This window comes from Nannospalax galili, unplaced genomic scaffold, assembly GCF_000622305.1.
Source record: "Nannospalax galili isolate Female #2095 unplaced genomic scaffold, S.galili_v1.0 scaffold389, whole genome shotgun sequence".
Taxonomy (NCBI): domain Eukaryota; kingdom Metazoa; phylum Chordata; class Mammalia; order Rodentia; family Spalacidae; genus Nannospalax; species Nannospalax galili.
This window is the reverse complement of record NW_008360310.1, coordinates 2,569,499-2,586,735: the sequence shown is the minus strand read 5'-3', so window position 1 is coordinate 2,586,735 and position 17,237 is coordinate 2,569,499. Positions and strand designations below refer to the sequence as shown.

The 17,237-nt window shown below is 42.5% G+C and overlaps 1 long non-coding RNA gene across 1 annotated transcript in view; it reads right to left on the bottom strand.

The window, feature by feature from the left end:
* LOC115068688 overlaps positions 1 to 14,499 on the bottom strand; it is a 19,322-nt gene extending 4,823 nt beyond the window's left edge. Inside the window, exons 1-2 of the long non-coding RNA XR_003848026.1 lie at positions 13,970 to 14,499; positions 358 to 529 (exon numbers count right to left, since the gene is read on the bottom strand). This is a non-coding gene — a long non-coding RNA (uncharacterized LOC115068688). The remainder of the gene's footprint in view (positions 1 to 357; positions 530 to 13,969) is intronic.
* Between the last annotated feature and the right edge of the window lie 2,738 nt (positions 14,500 to 17,237).

The following is a 17,237-nucleotide window of genomic DNA, read 5'->3' as shown; positions in this document are numbered from 1 at the left end:
GGGTCCATTTTGCAAAATGTAATAAATCCTCATGCTTGTTGCATCTCCTGGTCTGAGGACTGAGTTATTGGGGAGTGGCCTCCTATGGACATTGGGTACCCCAAACTGGGGTTCCAACACTTCCATGGGCATAACACAACACAGGTGCACTTACATGCATGCAGGCAATACACACATACACATAAAAATAAAATATTAAAAGGAGTGATTCACCACCTTTCTTTCTATAAGCAACATGGCATGCTAAAATGAGGATCAATGGCACATTTAACACAGCTAGAACCAGCTAATCGGTGTGGAAAACCAGAAACAACTAATTCCCTTAATACTAGAGATTCTCAACTAAAACAGACTTACCTAGCAATGGTGAACACAATAGATCTAGCTTTGGTTCCTGTACTGGACCTTCCGATTGGGTCAATTCACCTTCCTCCAGGGAAGGAAAATCTATCACTTCCATTCCTTCTGTTCTCACGTTAATCCTGGTTTGAGATGTATCCAAAGATTGGGAAGAGTCCCTCTCTGCTCTCTGAAACAGTAATTTTAGAGGAAAACATGCTGTCATGAATTAATACACATTAGCACTTAGATTATCGGTGCTCATGGTATATTTAATGACATTCTCACCAGAGTTTGGAAAAAAGAAAGCTTGTTCCTTCTGTGCCTGTCTCACCACACTAATCACCTTTAGACCTCTTGTTCTCACTCCCATCTCTTCCTACCAGACAAGCATTGATACTCATACTGTATTTTAAGTTCTCACTGTTAAGTCAATAGATTTGGTACTACATGACAAAACCATACTGTGGTTTTAAAAAAAGCTTAGCAAGTATTTCTAAGCCTAAAGCTACACTGCTCCCTACATATAGCCAGTTTACTGACACATCAACCAGGCTGGTTTCTAGGACTCCTGGCTCTTTCCAGTTTAAAACATTATCACCTCAGCAGGGCGTGGTGGCGCACAGCTTTAGTTCCAGCAGTAGGAGGGCAGAGGCAGGCGGATCTCTGTAAATTCAAGGCCAGCCTGCTCTACATAGCCGAGTTCCAGGTCAGCTGCGGCTACAAGGAGACCCTGCCTCAAAAAGACAAAAAAAAAAAAAAAAAAAAAAAAAAAAATACACATTATCACCTCTATGATCAATGACATTTTTGTTTCTTGACTATTTACCCTGATTTTAGAGTCATGAATCAAATCATGCTTCTGAAACTATGGTAAAGGACCAGTTTTCCTACTTGACATTCATCAGACAGACACACTTTGTTAAAACGCCTACAAAAATTAGTAAATAGAAATCTAATCTTTTTTTTTTTAATGTGTGTGTAAGTGTATTGTCTGCATGTATGTTAGTGCATTTGTGTTGAGCAATACCCATGGAGGTCAGAAGATGGCATCGGAAACCCTACAAGGGCTGTTAGCCGCCACATGGATGTTGGGATTCAAATCTGGGCCCTCAGCAAGAGCAGCCAGTGCTCTTAATCTGAGTCATCTCTCCAGCCCCATCCCCCATAGTCTGGAACTCCCTATGTAGACAAGGCTGGCCTTGAACTCACAGAGACCCACCTGCCTCTGCTTCCCGAGTGCTGGGATTAAAGGCAAAGGCATGTACCACCACACCTTTTACTGTCATTTCTTTTACAGTCATTTTAAAATAATTTAATGAGGAATGAGAACCAATCAATCTAGATTAACAGCATCATTATTCCTCAACTAAAAAAGTGTAGCAATAAAATTTTATATTAAAACATTCCATATTTATTATCTGACAATCACATTTACTAGCATATTGTTGAACATCATTTACTAGCATATTATTGAACATTTTAGAATATCTTACTTTGTTTTATAACTCTGCTCCATAATTTTCTCTATTTTTCATATAAGGAAATTCAATTTTCTTCAAAATTCTTAATTTACGTTAGAGAATCTACTGGGTTCAAGAGCCTTTTAGGTAACTGGTACTAACAAAACTCTGCAACTTCTTCCGCAGTAATCCTGGTCCATCTCTATAAACTCTGATGGGTTTGTTGCCTTGTTTTTTGGTCTTTTTTTTGGAGCTGAGGACTGAACCCAGGGCCTTGTGCCACCATTGAGCTAAATCCCCAACCCCAAACTTTGATGGGTTTGTATAAAGTCAATTTCATTTGCTTTTCTCTTTGCCATTTTTGTCTACTTGCAGTTTCTCATTACCTAAAATCTTTAAATAAGTCACTCAATTTTAATTTTATTTAATGTAAAAACATGAGATAATATTACATTGATGGCAATTTTAAATATATACTGCCTTGATTTTCATTACTTTTTAAATATTTCTGGACTTTTCTTCTTGGACAACTTGAACATTTTTAAGAGAAAACAGACATTGTTAATTCCTAGATGTCATAAATCCATAAAAATATCACAATTTAGAGGATTCTTTGTTTTTCTAATAAGATTTCTCTTTAAAGAAGTGTTTTCAGTATTTAAAATTCATTAATAAAATGCTTTTGCAGTAAATTTCAAAAGATGTCTTAACTATTCACTGTACAACAACAGTAATATAAATATACCTAGAAAAAAAAGATTGAAGAAAAATATTCTAAAACAAAACTACCCATCTGTGGCTGTGAGGTTATATGGAAGGGTCGAACTCTGACATTCCAAAATATCTCAGCAACTTCTATGTCAGATAAATCAGTCAACTAAATAGGATCAAACGTGCTATTTAGAAGAAACATGCATTTATACCTTTCTAACATTTGGTATTAGAAGAAACTTGAGAATGAGTACTTTTTTTCCTTTGAGAACACTCCATTTTTCAGGGGCAGCAGGCCAATAAAAGGTTAAAAAGTAAGGAAAATTCTAGTCATTTTGTGGATCTCACCATGGCAAAATTTCCAGTCCCAACTTACTCCTCAGCCTTTTGAGCATGGTTTGAGCCTGGATGTTGATTACACTCCTCACACTGCAAATCTCTAGGTACTTCCTGCTTCACTCTGCGGCTCCCTGTCTTGCTATGCCAGTTATCTACCCAGATTTCTAGTTCATGGTTAAAAATAAAGAGCACCATCTACTAAAGGCCTTGCTATTTCATCACATTTTTGCAACGTGACTTCCAGGCCAGCTGGGGCTACAGGGAGACCCTGTCTCAAAAATACTAAAAAAAAAAAAATATATATTAACCTCAATCAACATTCCTTTTCTTGTATTATATATTTTTCTACAATGTTTCCACCATACAAATATTTTTGCTATGCCCTTTTAATCAATGTAAAAAAGCCCTCTAGGTGTGGTGGCTCATTTGAAACAGTCAAACCTGAAGAGTGAAAAAGGTTTTTTTAAAAAAAAGTGAACAGAATCATCCAAGGGACATACTGGGACATAATCAAGCTGACTCTGTATGCATTATGTGAATTCTAGTCAAAAGAAAAGAGAAAAAGGCAGTGGGGCTGGGGATGTAGCTCAAGGGTAATACAGAGCTAGCCTCCCACATGCAGAACTCTGGATTCATTCCCCAGTACCTCAAAAAGAAAAGTCTATCTAAAAAGATAAGAAACTCCCTCAGTTGGCTGCAGGTGGTACTGTAGTTACTGCACAGTCCACTGCCTCCCATAACTATACTCAGTAACTATGTTTCCAAACAAACAACAAAAAGCTGATGCTGAGTGTGGTGACACATGCCTATAATCCAGCATTTAGGAGACAAGAGGAGAATTAGAAATTCAAGAGCAGCTTGAGCTAGCGAGTTCTAGTTCAGCCTGGGCTGTATAAGGGAAACCCTATTACAAAAACAGTAAATAAATAAATGCAGAGGATTGCTCACCATAGATCACCTCACTTTGACTAGAAAAGTGCAAGCCTGGGTTGAATCCCTACCCGCCCCCGAAAAAAAAGAACTGCCAAAATGTTTACTTGGGCTGGGTGTGGTGGAGCATACTGTAATCCCAATATTCAGAAGGCAGTAGGATAGTGAACTAAGAGGCCAATCTATGCAACATATCAAGTTCCATACAAGACCTTGTCTCAGAAAAAAAAAAAAGACAAAATATATAAACAAGGTCAAACTATATTCTGTCTAAAAAATACTGAGTTTGGGCCGGGCGGTGGTGCACACCTTTAGTCTCAGCACTCGGGCGGCGGAAGCAGGCAGATCTCTGTGAGTTCAAAGCCAGTTTGGTCTACATATAGAGTTCCAGGCCAGCTGGGACTACAAGGAGACCCAGTCTTAAAAAGACCCCCCCTCAAAAAAAAAAGTTTGGACACACAGGCTGAAAGTCAAAGGATATCAGAAGACATTCCATGCAATGGTTACCAAAAACAGAGGAGAGCTGTACTAGTACCAAACGTTTCATATTTTAAACTGCTACAATAAACAAAGGACATTATATAATGACAAAAGGGTCAGCTCATAAGATGTAGCAGTTATCACTATAACTGTATACATGCCAAACATCAGAGCTCCTAAATACTTAAAGCAACTAGCAGAACTGAAGGGAAGTCTACAGTGAATGGCAGATTGCATCAAAGCAGACAGAAGATCAAAGAAACAGAGGACCAGCCAGATGTGGCCCACTCCTTTAATCCCAGCACTCTGGAGGCAGAGGCAGCCAGATCTCTGTGAGTTTAAGGCCAGCATGGTCTACATAGCCAGTTCAAGGCCAGCTGGGGCTACAGGGAGACCTCATCTCGAAAAAAAACAGGATTTGAAGAATATCATAGACCAATCGAACCTAACATACATAGCACTGCACCTAATAATAAAACACACATTCTTCAGGGCTAGAGAGATGGCTCAGTGGTTAAGAGCACTGACTGCTCTTGCAGAGGACCCGACCCAGGTTTGATTCCCAGTTACCCACATGGCTGCTAACAACGATCCTTAACTCCAGTTCCAGGGGATCTGATGCCTGCCTTCTTCTGATCTCCATGGGCACTGCATGACACAGGTGCACTTACATATATCCAGGCAATACACTCATACACATAAAATTAAAAAATATTTTTTTAATAAAGGAAAAAAGAAAAGCCAAACAAATTCCTAGGAACATACTGTGATAATGACTTCTACAATATAGACATACTCCTGGACGAATTCCTTTTACCTATCCTTGCAAACAAAAAGGTAATCTTTGTTTATAGTGCAGACAAACTCATTGAGCTGTGTGCTCCTCTTGTGACCCAGGAATAAAGCCTTAATCCCACATGACCTTTCCTTGTCCTTAACCCAAAACAGTGTGTGTGTGTGTGTGTGTGTGTGTGTGTGTGTGTGTGTTTCAAGAAAGTGCTTCGAACAGCATGGATGGCAGATATTCATCAAAGATATGAAGATTACCCATCTGTGGGATTAAATTGTTAATGTGTCTGTTTGTGGTTGTGTGTATGCTAGTTTGTGTGTATGCTAGTAAGGATCAGAAAGGGCAAAATTCTCTGATAAGGATTTGACTTTTCCATCCCCATTTCATGCTGGATATAGTGTTTCAATAAAAGAAAGAGCAGGCCCTTGTTCAGGAACAGTTCTGAGAGAAATCTGAATTAACAAGTTTTCAGCAGTTTGGGTCTAGTCTTGGCTTAAAATGGATGCTAACAGTCTATTTTTATTCAGGCATAACTGTAATACTGTATCACATAGTAAACACAGCAACATGCAATCTACCAAGAACAAATCGTGAAAAAAATATGCATTAAAATTTAAACAGACCAATAACAAAGAAAATAGCTTTATTGGAGAATTCTGCCAAACATTTAAAGAATGATTACCATCATCTTCAAACACTCCCAAAAGTTGGAGGGGGCACTCCTAAACTACTCTATGAAGTCATCATTACTTTGATACCAAAGCCAAACAAGGGCACTATAAGGAAAAAAAATTTAGAGCAGTATCCCCAATGAATGTAAAATTTCTCAACAAAATGTTAGCGAACAAATCCATCAATACATTTAAAAGATTATATGGTCTGGCTGGTTAGCTCAGTTGGTTAGAGTGTGGTACTAACAATAAAAGATTCTATGTCCTGACCCAACAGAATTTATTCCTGCAATACAAGAATGATTCAACATATAAAATTTGATCAATGTAATATCACATTAACAGAAGGATAAAAAACACATGATTGTCTCAACTGAAGTAGAAAAGGTACTTCACAAAATCACTGTTTAATTATTAAAGAAAAAAATAGGAATAGGAAAAAAAACTACCTCAGAATAAAGTCCATAAAGTCCACAATATGAAAAGGCCACTTCTAATATCATACTCAATGATCAAAGACCTAAAGAAAGCTTTTCCTGCAAGATTTGGAAAAGAAAAGCCAGGCATGGTAGACCATGCCTTTGAGTCCAGCACTCTGGAGACAGTAATCTCTGTGAGATCTAGGCCAGCCTGGTGAGTTCCAGGCAAGCTGGGGCTACAGGGAGACCCTGTCTCAAAAAAGCCAAAAAAATAAAACAAACTTAAGACTTATTCCAAGGGGAAGGATGCCTGTGTCTTTACTATCCAACAAAAATCAAAGTCCTAGTCAAAGTAGTGGGGGTGTACAATTTGAAGGAAGAAGTAAAACAATCTGTGTTCACAGATAACATTATCTTTTATGTATAAAACCCCCAAAACTACACAGAGACAAACACACGTATACATACATGCACACATGCACACACACATAAACACCAAAAAACAGTTTAGAGAAAACATGCAAGAGCAACATGAAAAAAATCAGTTATGGGTTTGGGGAGATGGTGCACCTGATAAAGTACTTGCCATGCAAGCCTAAGGACCTGAGCTCAGATCCCCAGTGCCCACATAAAAAGCCAGGCAACATGTTGTGCATCTGTAATCCCAGCAGGAGTGGGGTGGGAAGGTGGGGAGGGCAAGCCACAGAGACAAGTGGATCCCTGAAGCAAACTAGACAACCAGTCTAGCTGAATCAGTGAGCTCCAAGTTCAGTTAGACAGTAACTGAGGACAACACCCATATATATGCCCACAATATGGAGACATGCACACAGACATGCACATACATGCACATGTACACACATGAAACTCGTACAAGAAAACACAAATAAAAAGCTCCTTGACACTAGTCTTGGCAATGCCTTTTTGTCTGTCACACCACAAGCTCAGGGTACAAACTGAAAATAGATGGAACTTAAACTAAAGAGCTGCAGAGCAAAGGAAACAATCACAAAATGAAAAGGCAAGCAGCAGTGGATGGAGCTGGGGGTAGAGTATTTGCCTGGCATGCAGGAGGCCCTTCAATCCCAGCACACAAAAAGATAAGAGAAAATGAAAAAAAGGAGAAGAGAACAGGAAAGGAGATGGGAGGGGAGGAAGAGAGAGAAGAGGGAGAATGAAAAAAAATCACACTACAGAATGTAAGAAGATAGTTGCAATATTGCAGATGTCTAATATGTGGTTAGTATCTGAAAATGAAGAACTTACACAGCTCAATAGCAGAAAAAAACACCTGATTTTGAAAATGGATAAAGATCCCAAATAAATACTTCTCCAAAAGGAAGGAGGAGAAGAAGAAAAGGAAACGAGGGAGAGGGAGAGGAAGAAGGGAGGGAGGGGAAAGGAGGGAAGGGGGAGAGGGAGGGAGAGAGAGGAAGGAAGGGGGGAGGGGGAGCGATGGCAAGCACAAGCCAAATATTATAGGAAAGTCTTAAACAACACTAATCATCAAAAAAATGCAAACCAAAACCACAATGGCACACCTTTAATCCCAGCTTGGAGGCTTGGGAGGCAGATACAGGTGGATCTCTGTGAGATGTAGGCCAGCCTGTTCTACTTAGGCCAGCTCTAGCTACAGGGACTATCTCAAAAAAAAAGAACACAAAGCAAAAACAAAAGCAAACAAGTGTTGGCAAGGACAAGGAGAAAAGGGAGTCCTTGTACACTGTTGGTGGGAATGGTAAGCTGGTGCGACAATTCTAAGAAGGTTGGAGGTTTCCTCCTACTTCCCAGCTTTCATTTGAGGTGTGAGCCCCTTATGGAGGCTGGGAATGATCCAGACATAGCTGCATACATTCCTCTAATACACATTCAAAAACAGTTGGGGGCGGGGGCAGAGTTCCCAAAACTAGATATGAGGCTAGGCAGAGAACTCCATGGTAAAGGGCTTGCGTGGCTCATGCAAAGCCCTGGGTTCAGTCCCCAGCACTGGAAGTTAAACTTTTACCACTCAATAGTAAACAAACAACCCAAATAAGGAATGGTGAAAGATCTGAACAGAATGTCCGTAAAGCGTACGTTTACAAACGCCATTAAGCACATGAGAACATGCTCAACGTCTTTAGTCAGACAAGCACTGCTTAAGACATGGTGACTAGAAATCTCATACTTGGCTAGCAGGCATGTAAAATGGCACGGTCACACTGGAAACCATCTGCCAAACCCTTAAAGGCTTCATACAAAATTTTATTTCCAAGCAATTCTAGTCCCAAATATATACTGAAGAGAAACAAATTCACATGCCAACACAACATATGTATGAATGTTGATAGCAGCAGCATTTTTAATAGCCTAAGACAGGAAAAAAAATTAGCTCTGTGTGTGTATTGGGGGGAGGGGTCCTGGTCTATCATTCTCTGTCTTACCCCCTTGAGACAGGGACTTACTGAATCCAGAGTTTGATGGGGTTTTTTCAGTTATGCTGCCTGGCCAGCAATCCTCCTGTCTCTACCTTCCCTGCCCCTACGTAACCCTAGAACTGGGGTTACAATCACACATAGCCAGAGAACTTTGGTGTGGGTGCTGGGAATCTGAACTCAGGTCCTCATTCTTGTACAGTAAGCATTCTTACCCACTGAGCCTTGTCCCCAGCCCCCCAAAATAAACTTTTATTTCTGATGAAAGAACAAAATACTGGACATTCACATAATGGTTCTTCAGCCCATATAAGAGGTGAAGGGCAGACACATACTACATAATGGACACACCCTGAAAGCATCATGCAAATGAGAGAAGACAGTGAGGACAACCAAAAAACGCACCCAGGACAGGGTTCCATTTACATAAGATAGACAAAATCTATAAGCAGAAAGCAGAATAAAGCCACCTGGGGGAATGAAAGATGAGAAACTAAAAACTCAAGTACACGGACTTTCCTTTAGAAGTGAGGAAAATGTTCTAAAATCACCTATGATAATAACCTCTATGAAAACACCTGATGTATATTTTAACTGTATGGCATGTTAGTGTTAAAAACCAAAGGGGACTGACCAAAATCAACTTGGGGAGGAAAAGGTTTCTTTGGCTTATAGGTCACAGCCCATCATCAAGGAAAGCCAAGGCAGAAACCTGGAGTACAAACCATGGAGGCGCACTGCTGACTGGCTCGCTTCCCTGGCCTGTACCCGGCCTGCTTTCTTACACAATCAAGGATCACCTACCCAGGGGTAGCACTATGTAGGGAGGGCTGGGCCCTCTTACACCATTCAATAATCAAGAAAATGCCCCACAGGCCAATCCAATGAAGTACCTCAGTTGAGGCTCCCTCTACCCAAGTATGTCAACTTGACAACTGAAGCTATCCAGCATACAGACTAAGAAAAAAAAAAAGATTGAAATTAAAATTGCTAAATTAAAAAGATGAAAAGCAATAGAATTAAACAAATCCAAGAGCTGTTTCCTTGGATGAAAAGTAAAGCAAATCAAGTAAAAAATAAGACATAAACATAAAATTAAAAATGAGAAGGGACTAGAGAGATGGCTTAGTGGTTAAGAGCACTGGTTGCTCTTGTAGAAGACCCAGATTCGATTCCCAGCACCCACATGGCAGCTAACAACCATCTGTAACTCCAGTTCCAGGGAACTCCAACGCCCTCTTTTGACCTCCTTGGGCACTACACAATATGAGTGCACTTACACATATGCAAGCAATATTATTCATATACATAAAACAAAAATAATAAAAAATGAGAAGTAGAAATAGTCACATACAAGCAAGTAATTTAAAATACTATATAGCATTCCATTCTAATCAACTAGAGACCCTTGTCATTTTGAAATGAAGGACTTTCTAGGAAAATCTTAAAATTACCAAAATTAACCCAAGAAACCTGAGTTTGTATACACAGACCACAATGGAGAGGAACCCAGATGATATCTTTCACACATAAAAGAAACATTCCTATAAACCTAAACTGTTCCAGGGCATGGAGAAGTCCTCATTCCAGCACCTTTCCTGAAAATGGCATACCATGGACAAGGTAAGGGCTCAGGCCTGTTCTTTCTTCTAAAAATCACCAACCTTCCAACCAGAGATGTTGAACACTGGGCAGGGACTAGAGGATAAGAGTGAAGGGGCGGGGGCAGGGGGACTGGAGGGATGGCTCAGAGGTTAAGATCACTGGTTGTTCTTGCAGAAGACCCAGGTTCGAATCCCAGCACCCACATGGCAGCTAACAACTGTCCGTAACTCCAGTCCCAGGGGATCCAACAGCCTCTTCTGTCCTCCGCAGGCATTGCACAACACGGGTGCACTTACCTACATGCAGACAATACACACATACACATAAAATAAAAATGATAAAAATATTTTTAAAAGTCAAAAAAATTAAATAACAATAATAATGTTGAGGTATCCAGAAAGACACTCGAGGTAGATCTGGCCTCCACATGCACCCATACGGACACATATATTGACATAAACATGAATATATACAACAGAGAGAGAGAGAGAGAGAGAGAGAGAGAGAGAGAGAGAGAGAGAGAAATAGTCATCTTTGACTAACAGGACTACAAACTTAATCACTGTCTTACAGATCATCCCTAGAAAACCCTTATTATCTAGAAAGAGTTATATGAAAGGGTAAATGGAATATTTGAATTCTGTAATGTAACTGAGCAAATGAAAATGTTTCCTTATTTGAGCTCATCCTTTAAACAATTTACACTGCACTAAACACTACTCAACAAAACTTAGGGGTGGGGAGGCCTATATATAGCTCATTGGCAGTGAGCTTAGCTAACATGCATCAACACTAGGATTTGATCTTCAGCAGCACACACAAAAAAAAGACCATCTACACCTTCAGGTATTTTCTAGTGTAAGCAACTGATTTTTGTTTTTGAGACAGGGTCTTACTGTGCAGCTCTGGCTGGCCTGGAACTCAAAGTACAGACCAGGCTGGCCTTAAACTCTGAAATCTCCTTCTCAGTGCTAGGATTAAAGGTGTGCACTACCATGCCCAGCCTTCACATTAACTCTTTCCTTTCTTTCTTTTGGTTTTTTTGGAGACAAGGTCTGCCAATAGCCCTAGCTGGTCTGGGACTAGCTATGTAGACAAGGCTGGCCTGGATCTCACAGAGATTCACCTGCCTCTGCCTCCTGAGTGCTGAGTGCTGAGACCAAAGGCATGTGCCACCATACGCAACTTCACTTTCATTCTTACTATTGCTAACATGAGAAAATTCTTATTCTGAATAACAGCAACCTATCTATATGTAGTAGAAAAAGACTGCTTCTAAGACCTTTCTTCCTGGCCACCATTCCCACCACAGACCTGGTCATATCTTAAAATCTGCACAGGAATTAATTCAATAACCAAATACCTGGACACTTTACCCTCCACATCTAGCCCATTATTAAGTGTGACAATTTTTGCCTTGAAAATGTGGCTGCTTTTCCAGGATGAATGGCTGTGCTGAGCCATTCTACCCTCAGAATAAGGCTGCTTTGGTCTCCGCAGGCTGGGCTTCAATCAGGACCAGAAAGAGGTAGCCTTTACAAGTCCTGGCTATAATCTGTCTTAGGACATCTTGATACCACTGTAGAGAATTCCATTTTCTAATGAGCACACAGAACCATCACAAGTTTAACCCCTAGTGACCCATACTTGCTCTGCACAGATAACCAGTTCCCAAAAGACACACAAACACAGGTGTCCCACCTGATAAGACCTAAACAACCAGGGCACCATGAGAGTGAAACAAAACCTGACTGCCCACACAGCAAAGTCCGTGAAAGCAGCCCCTCTTAATGCCTCTACACAGGTAGTTTCTACTGTGTTGCCCACTGCAGCTATAGCTCACTGCAGCTAATAAACTTTCTATTTCTGCCTTTTTGTTTTGGTGAATTCACTCACAGCCTGTGGTCTGTCAACTGTCCTGGCACAGCAAATACCTCTCAAAACAGCCTAGTTTTCCCTGTATTTACCAACAAACACTCCATGTCCCTGCTCTACAACACCACTTTTTTTGCCTGACAATATTGCAATTTCCCTCTAATTAGTGTCTTTCGCCTATTCCTGCTACTTGAATCTGACTCTGCAATCACACTTGTCCACTCACTATTTGGTTATCTTGCTGAAACACATAAATGATCATACACATCCCTATTTAAAACATTTTATTGATTTCCCAAAGCTCCAGGGACAAAGCCTCCAAACCCCTAGCATAACACCTGAAGCACCGCACAACTCCAACTCAAGCCACTGGCCTTCATTTCCTTGAAAACGCCATGCTCTCACTAAGCAACAGTACTCTTGTTTTTCTCTCATCTAAAAGGTTCTTTTCTACCCCTTGCTTGTCTAGCCTTACTCTGTCTTCAGACATCAATTCTATTATAACCTCCTCAAGAAGCTCCCCAACCTGACTAGTCCAAGTTACCTTACCTTATATGTCACAGCATTTTAGCTATACCAGTTTTAATTATGAGGTCATTTGAATTTTACCTGCCTCCCTCTTTAGAGTGGGAAAGCTAGGAAAGCTGGGTTTGGTTCACCAAGGTCTCCTTGGTGACAAACACAAAGTGTGGCACAAAGCGAATGCTTAACGCATAAGCTCAGGCTGCAGATATGGCTCAGTGGTTAAGCACACTAGCTGTTCTTACAGAGGACCCTGGTTTGATTCCCAGCATCTACTTGGCAGCTAACAACCATTTGTAACTCCAGTTCCAGGGGATCTGAGGCCCTCTTCTAACCTCTGAGAGCATTGCACGTCTTGGGTGCACTTACATACATGCAGGCAAAACACACATAAAATTTTTAAAGCATAAGCTCAATAGATTACGAACCCCCTGGAGTACCAGACAACATTTTTAAAATCTTTAGTAATCCACCAGGACAGGTATTAATTAAGTATGGCTAGCAAGTACTTGAAAAGGGATTAAAACAGTGGAGCCGACAAATTCCTAATTTTATTCATTCTTTAGCCCCAGTAGTGGGCCTTGAACTCAGGGCCTTGCACATACTAAGCAAGCCCTTTACCACTGAGATAATAATACCACCAGCTCCTCTAGAGCCACTCTTGGCTAGTGGCTCTGGTACAGAACAGCACAGGTTCTTGCTATCTGAAAAAGTATTAAATTCATTGCATGGTTGTATTTTCCAAATTTATCTTAGTGAGACAATGGTAAAATCGATTTACTCCTTTCTGTCTTGACTTTTCTTTCTAGTTTTTTAAACCAGAGCAATGCCACAAGCCTCTGACATTCTAAGTCCCTCCCACTGGCAGGGGACCCATGTATTGCTGCAAATTCGATCCCAGAAAAACTCAGTGGGCGGGAAGCCTCCCAGCATCTCTCATGCCTAGTACACATCCACACTAATTCTTCAAGGAGAGTTCTTTCTGCACTTCAGTGAAAACTAAAGTGTTAATTGTCTTCCTAATTGGCTATTCCTTAGCAACGACTAGCTCCGGTGCTACCCCAGCTCCCGCCTCCTGACAAAAGCCTTCCTAACTGGGAGCTATGGGACTACAGTCGTCCTCGAGCATCTGTCCCATCTGTCATAGTTCAAAGATGCTGAAGAGGGTCAGACAAGGGAGATGTGGTTGCTAGAAAGGACTGGAGACCACCAGGAGCCTGCCAGCCCCACCGACTGGAGTCAGGGCTCAGCAGCAAACAGCCCCCCGCGATCCTGGACTCATCTCAGCTGGTCAAACCCCTACACTAGGGGGAGCAAGAGGCGGAGCTCCGGCGGCGGAGGCTAGAAGCCACACCTCCCCGGGGTCCGCACCTCCCCCTCCCCAGGGCCCGGACCTCCCCAGCCCGCTCACCTGCTCCGCAGGCGTCCATTCCGCCGGAGCGTATAAGTGCCTCGGGGTCAGCGGCGGCGGAAAAACCTAGCCTGGTTGCGCCGCCAGCCAGGCCTTGGCCATCTCGTATTCCTCCTCCTCGTCCGCGCTCTCCCGCGGCTGGAACGCGAAGTTAAAATCCGAGTCCACATCAGGCCCCGCCTCTTCCTCTTCCACCTTCATGGTCGACTCCGAGGTCGCCTCCTCCACCCTCTCGGTTGCCAGCGACGCGACCTCCACTTCCTCCTCCTCCAGCTCGCCCGGCCACCGTAGATCCTCGGGCTCCAGGTTGGCGCAGTGCTCGGGGCGGCTGAGGGCGAGGAGGGTGAAAGAGAAGAGGTCGAAGAGGGGAGGAGAAGTGAGCTGACTGGCGATTGCCACCGCCTCAAGTGGGTGGGGCGGGGCTGCGAGAGCGCGCGTTGCTTGGGGTGGCCCCCGAGGCGCCCTGGGAAGGCCCGGGCTAAGGAGAACCACGACGGAGCGACGGGTGACTGAGCCGCCCCCCTCCCAGTCACCGCACCTTGCTCACAGTACTGTACGCTCACAGTAAACCCAGCCTGGGCTCCTTTGGAGGAGCTAGGGCCCCGCACAGTTCACCCTGGTTTTTTGCCTCTCACGGAGGAGACATCAGACCCTAGGATAAATCCATAATAATCACACTTGCAAATTACAGATTTTTTAAAAGTTGGCGCTTTAAGGGACAGTCTATATACCTGCCCTTGAACCTAACTGTGGTGAAGTGTGGGGGGTGGGTTAAGAAATGGACTCTGAGCGGGCGTTGGTGGCACCACACCTGTGATCCCAGCACTCAGGTGGCAGAGGCACGCTGATCTCTGTGAGTTCAAGGCCAGCCTGGTCTACATTGCGAGTTCTAGGCCAACCAGTGCTACATAGTGAGTTCCTGGAGAGAGAGAGAGAGAGAGAGGGAGAGGGGAGAAGGGAGAGAGGAGAGGGAAAGGAAGAAAAAAAAATGGGGCTGAGAAAATAAACTAACATCTGTGGAGACTGGTCTGATACTAGTGTCTGAGCGTCAGTGCTGTTGGGAGCTACCAGTGGCTTTGACAGCTATGCTGGGATACTCTCACTGAATGTAAGCAATCTGACAAGACACTGAATCTGTTCCCTGTTACTAATAACACAGTGCCAATCTAGATATTTTAAAGAAAAGAGGTTTATTTGGGCTCACATTAAGCTTAGTCCAAGGCCAAGGAATCATGTCGGGTGATGTCCTGCTAACAAACTACTGACATCACATGGTAAGAGATAGGGCACACATGTGTCTTCTGCATTCTCTTTCTCTTATGAAGCCACTATTGTTCCATGATGAGGGCTCTACCCTAATGACTTTATCTAATCTTAACCATGTCACCTCTGGACACCAGAGTTCTGTTATATTTCCACTCTGGAAATACCTCACAATGCCACTTCTGAGTTTTATAATTCTACCTTTTTTTTTTTTTTTTAAACAGGGTCTCCCTGTGGCCCCAGCTGCCCTGGAACTTGCTATGTAGACCAGGCTGGCCTCCATCTCCTCCTCCAAGTGCTGGGATTAAAAGTGTTCAACACCATGCTCAGCTTATTTACACCTACTTAATACCTCACAATGGAGATTAAACTCTGTATTACCTTTCTGTTATGATAAGACAATGTGAACAAAGCAACTTTTGTAAGGAGTTTATTTGGCTTATGATTCCAGAACTATTAGAGTTCATAATGGCGGGGAGGCATGATGGCAGAGGTGGCCAGAGAAGAAAGCTGAGGCATCACATCTTCAAGTAGGCACAGAAAGCAGACTAAAAGTCTGGCAATGTTTAAGAACTTTCAAAGCCCCCAGTGAGTGATTCCTCCAGCAAGGCCACACTTTATAAAACCTGCCAAAACAGTGCCAATAACTGGAGATAAAATCACTTGGAGCCTGCCAGGAGTGATGGTGCAGGCCTTTAATCCCAGCACTCAGGAGGCAGAGGCATACGGATCTCTGTGAGTTCAAGGCCAGCCTGGTCTACATAGCAAGTTCCAGGCCAGCTGTGGCTACAAGGAGCCCCTATCTCAAAGAGCTCCCCCAAAAAATCACTTGGTGCCTATAGAGAACATTCTCATTCAAACCACTGCATTCCACTTCCTGGCCCCTATAGGCTCATGACCGCATCATAATGCAAAATGCATTGAGCTGGTATCTGTAGGCCAGACTGGTCTACATAGCAAGTTCCAGGGCAGCTGAGGCTACAGTTAGATTCTGTCTCAAAAAGACAAAATAAAAATAAAAATAGGGGCTGGAGCGATGACTCAGCAGTTAAGAGCACTGGCTTCTCTTGCAGAGGACCCGAGTTCGATTCCCAGCACCAACAACTGTCAGTAACTCCAACTTCAGGGGAATCCAATGCGTTCTTCTGACCTCCACAGGATTTACACAACACGAGTGTATTCACATACATTCAGGCGGTACATTCATACACATAAAATAAAAATAATAAAATATTTTTAAAATAAAGTTCAGAGTCCATAGTCTCTTCTGAGACTCAAGACAATCTCTTAACTGTAAGCTCCTGTAAAATCAAGGACAAATTACATACTTCCAGGGTTGGAGAGATGGCTCAGCAATTGGGAGCACTGGCTGCTCTTGTGGAGGACTTGAGTTCAATATCCAGTACCTACATGGCAGCTAACAACCGTCTATAACTCCAGTTCCAGGGGATCCAACACCATCTTCTAACCTCCATGGGCATTGCATGACACACATGCACTAATTACATACAGGCAATAAATATATTGATACACATAAATAAACAAAAGATAAAATATTTTTAAATTACATATTTCCAACATATGTTGGAACAGAGTATACATTCCTATTCCTAAAGGGAGGAATGAGCTGGGCATGGTGGAGCACACCTTTAATCTCAGTACTCAGGAGGCAGAGGCAGGTGGATCTCTGTAAAATCGAGGTCAGCCTACATGGCAAGTTCCAGGCCTGTTGGGACTATAGGAAGACCCTGTCTCAAAAAGAAAAAAAAAATGGGGGATGAGTGTAATGGGGGCATACTGAGGAAATACTAGACCAAAATAAGACTGAAAAGCAGCAGGACAAACACCAAATCCAGTAGCTCCATGAGACTTCTGGGACTTTAGTTACTAAAAGCATAGATGGCTCAGCCCCTCCAGCTTTGTTATGTGCAACATACACCTCTCTCGGGCTAGTTCCACTCCTTGTATGTGGCTATCCTTGGCAGATGCCTCATGGCTCTAGCAT